The following is a 10,326-nucleotide window of genomic DNA, read 5'->3' as shown; positions in this document are numbered from 1 at the left end:
CAACTCAGTCACCACAACCAATATTCATAAATTCCCAAGCACCAATTTAATACTATTATTAATTATCATTCGCACTTTTCATTTAATTCACATTTTATTTTCATTTACTAATTTAGGACTCAGAATATGATCATCACAGTCCACCGTCGGCTCGCCGAGGCTCATCGCCGACGGCGGCGAAAATTCGCGGGTACCCGAAATATTCGAGTGTCCGACACGAAATTCACCGATTAAATTTACTAATTTTCTGCACGCAACAATACATTTCACAAACATCACTCAAATATTTTCTGTAGAAAATAGTTAAATAATATTTATAAATCAAAATAGCCGAACAAAAGTAACACATGACACAGCAGATGTGCGCTACACGCGCCGCTGCTCAGACCCCAACCGGAAACATATACACATAAGCCTCAGAACCAACAACACAGCTTGCCGCACATATACACACGTATGTATATACACATACACGGTAACGAGCAGAGCAGGGAAGGGCACCTACCAGAATCACGCCGGAGTTTGAAACAACCGGAAAGGAGGAACAGGGCGGTGCAACACTGCCATCATCGGAGATAGACACAACAGGAAACAAAAGGAACAACACCACCTGAGAGCGCCAAGGCGCGGCGAAAAATCGCCGAAAACCGGCACAACAATAGTGAAATGAGGAGGAGAAGCGGGACTAAAAGAAATGGGGCAGTTAATGTTTATTTAGGTATTTCCTGTATAAAGAAAACATGATTCGGGTAATACACTGAGCCTAACACGTGTCCAATAAATGGACACGTATTCTTCTGTTCCAGCTAAAATTCCGAATTTAACGCGCAATTACACAGATATCGATAAAATTTGCGGATGAAAATAAGTAGGATAGATTCTAAAATATTTTTAAAATATCCGACATATCCAAAAATTAATAAAATAAAACTTCCATAGTTTTTAAATCATTTTTAAAACGCAACTCGAATCCGCATTTCACAATTAACGAACCGAGCTGTACTTAAAACAATTTCAGAAAATTATGAGAGTAGTCTTAAAATGTTATAAATATCCCGAAGTAAATAAAAACATGAATTTCGAAATTTTAAAATAATTTTCGAAATGCAATTTATACCCGCTTTTCAACAATTAACGAAACCACGCGCGGGTAAAATTAATACTAAAAATTTCCAAAATAATTTCAAAATTCTCGAAATATTCCCAACTTCAATAAATATGAGTTTCATAATTTTTGAGGAATTCTGGAATTAAATATAGATTTTACAAGTAAATACAATCAGAAAATTTTACAGGGTTAAATAATTAATGAAATATTGATTTCTAAATTTTATAAAATCCCAAAAATAAATATTGTAATTGTAAAATCACAAAAACAATTTTTAGAGACATTCCAAATATTTAGGCAAATAAATTTGCACTAAATTCACTTTTAAAAGTGCAAATAATTCAATATACTCAATAATTAACTACACGACCACCTTGTACACCATAAATCACACATAAATAATAATAAAATAACATCGAGCTGAAAAAAACTATACACAAACTTTGTTTATTTAACACTTCCACAATTACATATTTAAATAATTCAAAAATACACGAGTCGTTATAAGGGGCAAGTGGTCATCCCAATTTTCTTTGAAATCAATGCCACATACTCGTAGCATATCTTCTAGGGTCTGAATAGTCCTTTCTCTTTGTCCATCAGTCTGGGGGTGGTAAGCGGTACTCATGTTTAGTCTGGTGCCTACGCATTCCTGGAAGCTTCTCCAAAATCGGGAATTAAACCTTGGGTCTCTATCTGATACTATGGCTACAGGAACGCCGTGTCTCACTATAATTTCCTTCAAGTAAATATCCACCAACTTGTCTATGTTGTACCTTTCATTGATTGGTAGGAAGTGTGTGGACTTGGTCAATCTATCTATGATAACCCATATGGCAACGTGATTGGTCTTTGTCCTTGGTAAGCCTGTCACAAAATCCATGGCTATATGCTCCCATTTCCATTCCGGAATTTCCAGGGGCCGTAATAGTCCACTAGGTCGCTGATGTTCAACCTTCACTCTCTGGTATGTCAAGCACTTGCTGACCCACTCTGCTACTTCTCTCTTCATGTTAGGCCACCAATAATATTCCTTAAGGTCACGGTACATCTTCGTACTTCCTGGGTGGATTAAATATCTGGAGCTGTGCCCTTCGTGCAGCAGCTCATCCTTTAACTCTTGCACATTTGTAATCCAAATTCGGGACGCATATCTTATGATCCCTTTCTCGTCCTTCTCGTGTCTCACTTCTTCACCGGTCAATGTTTCTCTTTCTTCACTCGCCTTCTTTTCCTGACATACTCGTATCTTTTCAGTCAGTTCCGGCACTAGCTTAATCTCAAATAATCCTTCCGTTCTCTTACCGGTCATTCTCACGTTAATTTCCATCTTCTCGAATTCTTTAATTAGCTCCTCCGATGTCATTATCATCTTGAGTCTTTCCTTCCTATTAAGGGCGTCAGCCACTATATTGGCTTTACCCGGGTGATACAAAATTTCACAGTCGTAGTCTTTTATCAATTCTAACCATCTCCTCTGTCTCATGTTCAATTCTTTCTGAGTGAAAATATATTTGAGGCTTTTATGGTCAGTGTAGATCTCGCATTTCTCACCGTATAGGTAGTGTCTCCAAATTTTTAGGGCAAACACTATGGCTGCTAATTCTGGATCATGCGTCGGGTATCTGTTCTCATACTCCTTCAATTGTCGAGAGGCATATACTCCTAGTATCTCGAAGGACTTTTCTATCTCTTTGAGCCAGGCCCGTGCTTCCACGGGGTCGGCAGATCCTAGAAACTCTGGGGGTTTGAGAGATTTGAAGGCCCTAAAGGCAGTGGCTGCAGTTTGTTGGGCAGCATGTGGCTGTGGTGGAATAGGTTGTTGGTTCAGATTTGCTCTTAACAGTTCCATAAATTCATTTATGGGGTTCCCTCCCTGATGGGTATCCTCAGCCTCGTCTTCTACATAACTTCTTCATCATATTCATTATAGTCTAGGTCCTTTTCACTGTCTTCATTCACTACAGGGTCAGGTTCATTCCGTTGTTGGTTAACAGATTCTGCGGGCTATGCCCTGGTTCCTCTTCTACGGGGTTGCATTGTTCTGATAATGAAAATTTGTCAACATAGTTGTAATTATAACAGTTGGATTAATTTATTCATATGTAAGCATGTCGCTCATTATCTAGCATATTTTCCCTTTTTTTTAAAGTGCAATAATATGGACATCCATTTCTTAATAACTGCTTAGATATAAATTTCGTAAGGTCTCCCACTTATATCTTGGGGGACAAAACAATCAGCTAAGTTCATACATGCCTAATTACGATACATTACTACTTGTCATCCTCATATGAACCCTTGTACGGAGCTCGATCACATCGATCTCTCTACGGGCTATGGCTGGGGAAGCAGCTCTAAAATCCCCTGGGTATCCTAGTCTGATGGCTCTCTCAGCTGTCAAGGCCTGGCATAACTCCGCAATACGAGCAGATGTCGCAGTAATCTCAGCATTAAGCTGAGCCACCATCCAGTCGTGTATAGCTACATGTATGGTCTCCGGGGGTGGTAGAGGTGAATCTGGGTCGCTAGAGGATATATCGTAATCCTCGTAGACCTGCGCATATATCCCATCCTCGTCATCATCATCAGTATAAGGCATAGGGCTCTGAATCCCTGGGGGTGGGGTAGGAGAGCGAATGGTCGGGTGAGGGTACATCTCTACATCCCTCCAGCCTACGCCATCTCCCTGGGTCATCTCAACGTCATCAGCTATGGGGATAGGAAGGTCGGTCTCCTCCTCCGGAACATCCTGAGTAGGGTCATCATCTGAGTCATCAATGGGTGGGTCCTCTGGCTCGGGAGTAGGGTCATGCTCAGGGACCATAACATCATCAACAGGGTCAACCTCCCTCATAGGCTCCACTGGTACCTGACACAATATGCAAGGTGTTACTAACTTAGAGTCGGAATTCCTTTGAGGGTAAAAACTGTCAAGACTACCCGTGTAGCCCGACGACGAACTTGACTTGAGCTCTAATTGGTTATTTTATTATTCCTATGTCTACGTATTTTATATCCTATCATTTCTAAGATTTGATTACCTAAGGCTCTGATACCATTTTTGTAGCGCCCCAAAATCCGGGGTCAGGAATCTCGGAGACCACGCCATCTAAACTAGTACAACCACATAACTCACACTACAATATATAAATACTCACGCTTCAGGACCCCACACTTATCACACACACACACACACCTACAGGTTATTGTCTTGGAAACGAACCAATCATAACTAGAGTAATTCAACCATCAAGTGATAGTTATTATAACCCAGAAGTGATTAAGTCTTACCGGGGAGTAACCTTTAAGTAAGGCTTGTCCGTCAGACAAATATATGTTTCTTGTTTATTACCTTACATAAGTCATACTTATAAATAAGCCGAACTAAAAACAACTAAAAACTAATCCAGCTTATTCGGACTACCTGTGGTATAGCACCAAACAATCTACGGAACAGCTGGCCATTTCCTACCCATTTCCGGGCTGTGGTTCTCATGGCAGGAATCTTGATTCACTGTTGTGTTGTGTCAATTTAAGAAAACAAGTGTGAGCTATAATGCCCAGCATAATAATGTACAGTATGAAAATGACTGTATGATAACTTACGTAAAGCATCATATATGATAATTATGTTTTATTCAAAAATAGTTTTCCTTGGTGATACACACCTTCTTATGAAAACAATTCTTTAGGGGATTTTATTATCCTGCGAATACCTTAATAGCAAACCTAGCACCTATGCTTGGGTTACGGTATTGCATCACAATTCCAATTGGAAGAATTTGGACACTCGTTGGAGCCACCGTATACGATGATCAGTCGTAATACGATAATAGTAACCTTTTCTACTAGTAGGTGGACGACACCTTCGTATCCCGGTTATCACCCTTGCCGCATTCGGGCTACGTGTCCCATTTTCAAGTATACATATACTTCACAAGTTCCTGAGTACACAGAGTACCTTCACCTGCGGTACCTTTGGTAGTCCATCTAGCACACATAGTACCAGAGTATACCCCTCCCTTGTCCTTTAAAAAGAATTCTATCAATCTCGAGAACGCGAACCACATCGAAGTTCCCCAAGCATTTTGCTTGTTGATAGAAACAGTTTATATTACTAAGATATAAATGTATATATGTATATACGTACTTCCGAGATTTTTGGAGGAAGTTATATGGATATGAGTTGACCGTTGTCAACCGATAATTTAATGGGGGGGAAGTTTCTCCTTAAAACTATATTCAAAAATATTAAATAAGTCGGGATAATATTTTCCGACGATCTGAAATATTCGAATGATTTTCCGAAGTCAAAAAGTATATTTAAATCAGGATCTATGATTTTTAAATCAATAATAAACCCTTTAATGAATAATAAATAATTACACGATAATCGATAAATAATTAAACCTCGAATGAGTTTACTCTCTAAAAGAATATTTAAAATAATATTCCTCAACTAGTGTCTGTCTACGTAGTTAATAATCTTTAATGTTTAATCAGGTTTGAAATAAATAATCGTTGGAGTATACTACTCCCATAATAAAGGATTAGGTATATAGTATTTATTATTCGAACCATAAAATATAGTTGAGGGAATATGATCGTTGGGAAATCGTTTTAACAAAAGTTCGAGGTATTTTAATGTTTCGTAAGTGGACGTTAAGTCCCTTTAAAACGTACTATTATGGACTTGTAATCGTCCTATAATATCACCGGAATGATTCCCGGGTTTTCATCTTAAAATCCCGACCGACTCTCGGTCTTATAATCATACGTAACGCTTAAAAAGGTATTAAATATTTTACGATATATACTTATCGTACAACATCGCTATATTATGCAAAAATATTCAATTACTATGTATCATGGAAAGCATGGTATTTATGTAAAACAATCCTTTCACAATACAACAGTAAAATGGAGTTGGGTTCGTAAACTTGCCTTGGTATTTCGAGGTGGAGGATGCTCTATGTTCCGCTCGGAAATCTATAATCATAAACACAATTCGTTAGGTCCCGTTCTAATTTATGGCGACTCGCACTCATGCGCTACTTATTATGCAACCTCTCAATTTGTACTACCCTTATTATTCCTTTAAGTCCTTATTCGCATCATGGTCGCTTCATTTTTCTAAGTATCTTAGGTTCATTTTCATTATCGCCGTCGGCTCCGCTTATGGATTCTACGGTTTCTAATCGCGCGATCTCGGCTCCGATATTTTTATAAAATTGAAAAATCGTTATTTTCACTTTAAATTTTTAAGACAGTTAGAAAACTAAATATTTTACTCTCTGTAAAAATTTCATGATTTATGAACACTTTTAAGTCGATCCTTTATATTTTCAAAGTTCGTAATTCGTCGCAGTTTTTGTCGCGTAAATCACTTTTAGTAAAATGGCTATAACTTTTGATCCGTAAATCGGAATCAAGAGATTCAAGCGCCTAAACGATCCTTATATCATTTTCTATCATAATCAAGGGTTATTTTTCAAGAAACTGCAGTTTACGTCTTCGATACTTTCTGCAGAATCTTAAAGTTACGATTTGTTCATTTTAACGGAATTATGTTTACGATAGGGGTTTCATTTACGCCCTAACTCTTAACACAACCACCAACAATCATCATCTCATCCTCTCAAGAACATCATGTTCTTGAGGCAACAATCAACCTCACTTCTACTTAACTAAACATCAAGATTTCAACAATACCACTTCTAAAACTAGGTTTACAACTACATACTAAATGAATCTTGAAGATGAATCTTAAATAGAGTTGGGCCAAAGATTTTTACCTTTCTTGAAAGCTTGAGATGTGTTCTTGAGGATGGTGGAGTCTTGGAAGTGCTTGGTATGCTTTTTGAACCTAAAACCACCATTGAAATTAAGAAACCAAAGAAGGGTTACTATTCATACTATTCACTAGTAACTTTCTTGATTTTATTTCACCCATCACACCTTGATAAAAAGAGATGAAAGAATTTTCTTACCTTAGTTTGGTTGTTAGGAAGCTTGAGAATTAATGGGATGATTTTACCATGGCTAGAACTTGAGATTTTGAATTGGATTTCCTTCTTTTTCTTGAAATTTCCGAATGGAAACAACGAAGGGGGGAGAGAGTTTTATGCTTGCTTCCTTGGTTGCTTCTAGGAAATGAGATTGGTGATATCTTATATTGATTTGATATTCTCCTAGTTTGAATCCTAGGTTTATTCCTTGTTACAAATCTTGGGGATAAATCCAAGTAGCTTGCTAGCTTACATGCTAAACTACATGTGCTAGCTTCCTTAGCACACTATTTGTCTAGCTTGCTTGATCATCCTAAGTTTAGATCACTATTTGATAAAGTAACCATGGTTACTTTCTTACCATGGTTAGTTAGTGCGTTACGTTTATTTAATCATTTACGCGTTCGCTCGGTCGCTTAAGCGTTTTCGTAATACTTACTCGTAAATATGGTTCGCGACGTAATTCCTTTCATATTTATTCCTTATATTTTGAATTATCATATTTGAATATAAATTTGTAGGGTTTTAATCTTGTAATTATATTGGGATTCCCGTAATACTCGATGAGTCGTAAATATGGTCGTTTTTCAAAGTTCGTTTTCTTCGAAAACTAATAGCGTTTACATACACTCATTTGGTACGTAAAACCGTAATATCAACTCCGAAACTCATTTTCTCATGTACTACATAGTGTGGGATCAAAAGTTATTCCCGCCCGTCAGGGTTACTATTCATTAAACGTTTTACTAGGTCTCAAAAATTCGAGTTATTACACTTAACAATAATCAAAAATAAAAATGCTAACTAAGAAAAGTCCCATATTCCTTTTCGTAGACGTGACGGGAAATTTTAGGTTTACCAACCCGTTAAACTTATAGACAATCTTTATAAGAGGAGTGTTGTCTCCTAAAGGTTTACAGAAGATATACCTATAAAATCTGTGAAATACTGTAGTAAGTATCCAAACTCTGTCAACAATAACATTCATCGGTGTCAATAGAAGAATTTTTAGGAAAATACATGCCTTTAAGACTCTTCAAATAATAGCCAAGACGTAGGTATCAACAATCTACTTATATCGACTCTGAACATTTATAAAAAATCCTAAGGTGTGTCGTGAAAGTAGGTCTCTGAAGAATCAATTAAGTAAGTATATTTTCTCTTTTTCAACCAATATTGAACGGACCTAATCTCTTTTAAAACAAGTATCCTGCCAAAATTCACATTTTTTTTCTTTTTTAACTGATCGTGCAATGTCCGTTTTCTTAGGCTTTCTGTGTTACACATGTAGTGAGCTTTTGGCCAATGACTCCCAAACCAGTTGGTCTTAGGGCACCAGATTTTGAAATACCCCTACGGAATTAATTACTCGAGTAACGAACGCCACAAAATAAGACTAATCAATTATACTACTTGTGTCCATCATCTCAGTCTTTTTTTTTATTTGTGAGGAATATTGGGTATTGAAGTAGTTTATTCAAGATTTTTTTTCTTTTTTTTCTCGCAAAAATTTGATTCGACATTGTTTCAACATGCGGGCTCTGTCTCAGATATCAAAAACTACCCTAAACAATCTTTCTACAAAGACCTTGTGAAAATGTGTCGTCTTGGACTCTTAAGCAAAATTTTGTTTGACACAAGTTTTATGAAGACAACCTTACTCAAGTACGTTCAAATCATCTCAAAACATTACACATATAGATATATATATATATATATATATTAAAAAACTGCTAACACCAAATAATATTAAAGTACAAGAGTGCACTGGACAACTTAGCTAAAATATCTTTGATTTTTTTTTGAATTTTTTAAGTACTACTAAACCCCTTCCTCATACCTAAATTATGCATTTTTCTCAATGTATGTAATTGATAAAAAATGACAAAGTAAAATGACGAGAATACCTGATAAGGGCATGACGGAAAATCATATTTACCTAACACACACTCTCACTCACACACACATAATTACTCCCCATACATACACTTTATTATGGGAGACACACAAAAATATTTATTGACCAATACTAGATCTAGAAAAAACTATCTTTGTAACACAACCAACGTGCATGTGAAACTTACCCATAAGAATAATATTATCCACTAGAGAGATAAGATCATGCATCAAAATAAAATTCATAGTACTAACATCATTTATAGACTAATTAAATGCTTCTTTATAGTGTTTAAGCAGATAAATGACTTGAATTTCTTGGTTATGAACATTTTTACTAGAAATAAGAACATTATGAGTTTCATTATCAACTATTAAAGACTGATTGAAAGTGAAAAATGATAGAATAAGATCAAGTGCGGGTGGCTCACCAACAAAATTCTTAACAATGGTCCTAGGATTAAAAAAACTATCAGCAAGTTGGGTTTCATGTTTTGAACAAAGAGCATTCAATTCCTCAAATATCTCATCACAAGTGAAATTCCTATATAAATCATGAAGGTATTTATTGCTCACACACTCGAATGAAACATCTTTCTCAAAAAGAGACTCAGTTGCACTATCCTCAAGATTCGACTAGGACACAACCTCATCTATCAAGTTAACTCCTACAAGTTGTTCAAAAAGCTCATTAGGTTGATTTCCTACATTAAATATATTAAGATCAATCGACATGTTCCCAACAGTGAGTTTTATCGAACCATTCATATAGTTAATCAAAGCATTAGATGTGGAAAGAAAGGCCTTCCTAAAATGATAGGGATCTGATTTTGAGATTTTTGACTGGTTTGGTTTCTAGAACAACAAAATCAACGGGAAACACAAAATCACCAATCTTAATCAACTTACTTCAACTATACCCTTAGGAGTTTTAACAAAACGGTCAGCTAATTGAATAGTGATACTAGATATTTTAAGTTCACCTAAACGCAAGGCTTCAGATACAAATAATAGAAGAAAACTCACACTAGCTCCTAAATCAAGTAATGCCTTATCAATAAAGGTATTACCTATGACACAAGAAACGGCAGGACAACCAAGATCATTATACTTCACAGGGATTTGATTTGACAATATAGAGCTAACATGAGATTTTAGGAAGCTTTCTTAGGAACATGAGTGATTCTTTAATGAGTACACAAATCTTTTAGACACTTAGCATAAGCGGGAACTTGTTGAATTTCATCTAAAAGAGGAATGTTGATCTTGACTTTCTTAAAGACTTCCAAAATCTTATCTAACTGAGAAGAT

The sequence above is a fragment of the Apium graveolens genome, chromosome 3 (genome assembly GCF_009905375.1).
Source record: "Apium graveolens cultivar Ventura chromosome 3, ASM990537v1, whole genome shotgun sequence".
Classification (NCBI taxonomy): Eukaryota; Viridiplantae; Streptophyta; class Magnoliopsida; order Apiales; family Apiaceae; genus Apium; species Apium graveolens.
Note: the sequence above shows the minus strand (reverse complement) of the source record.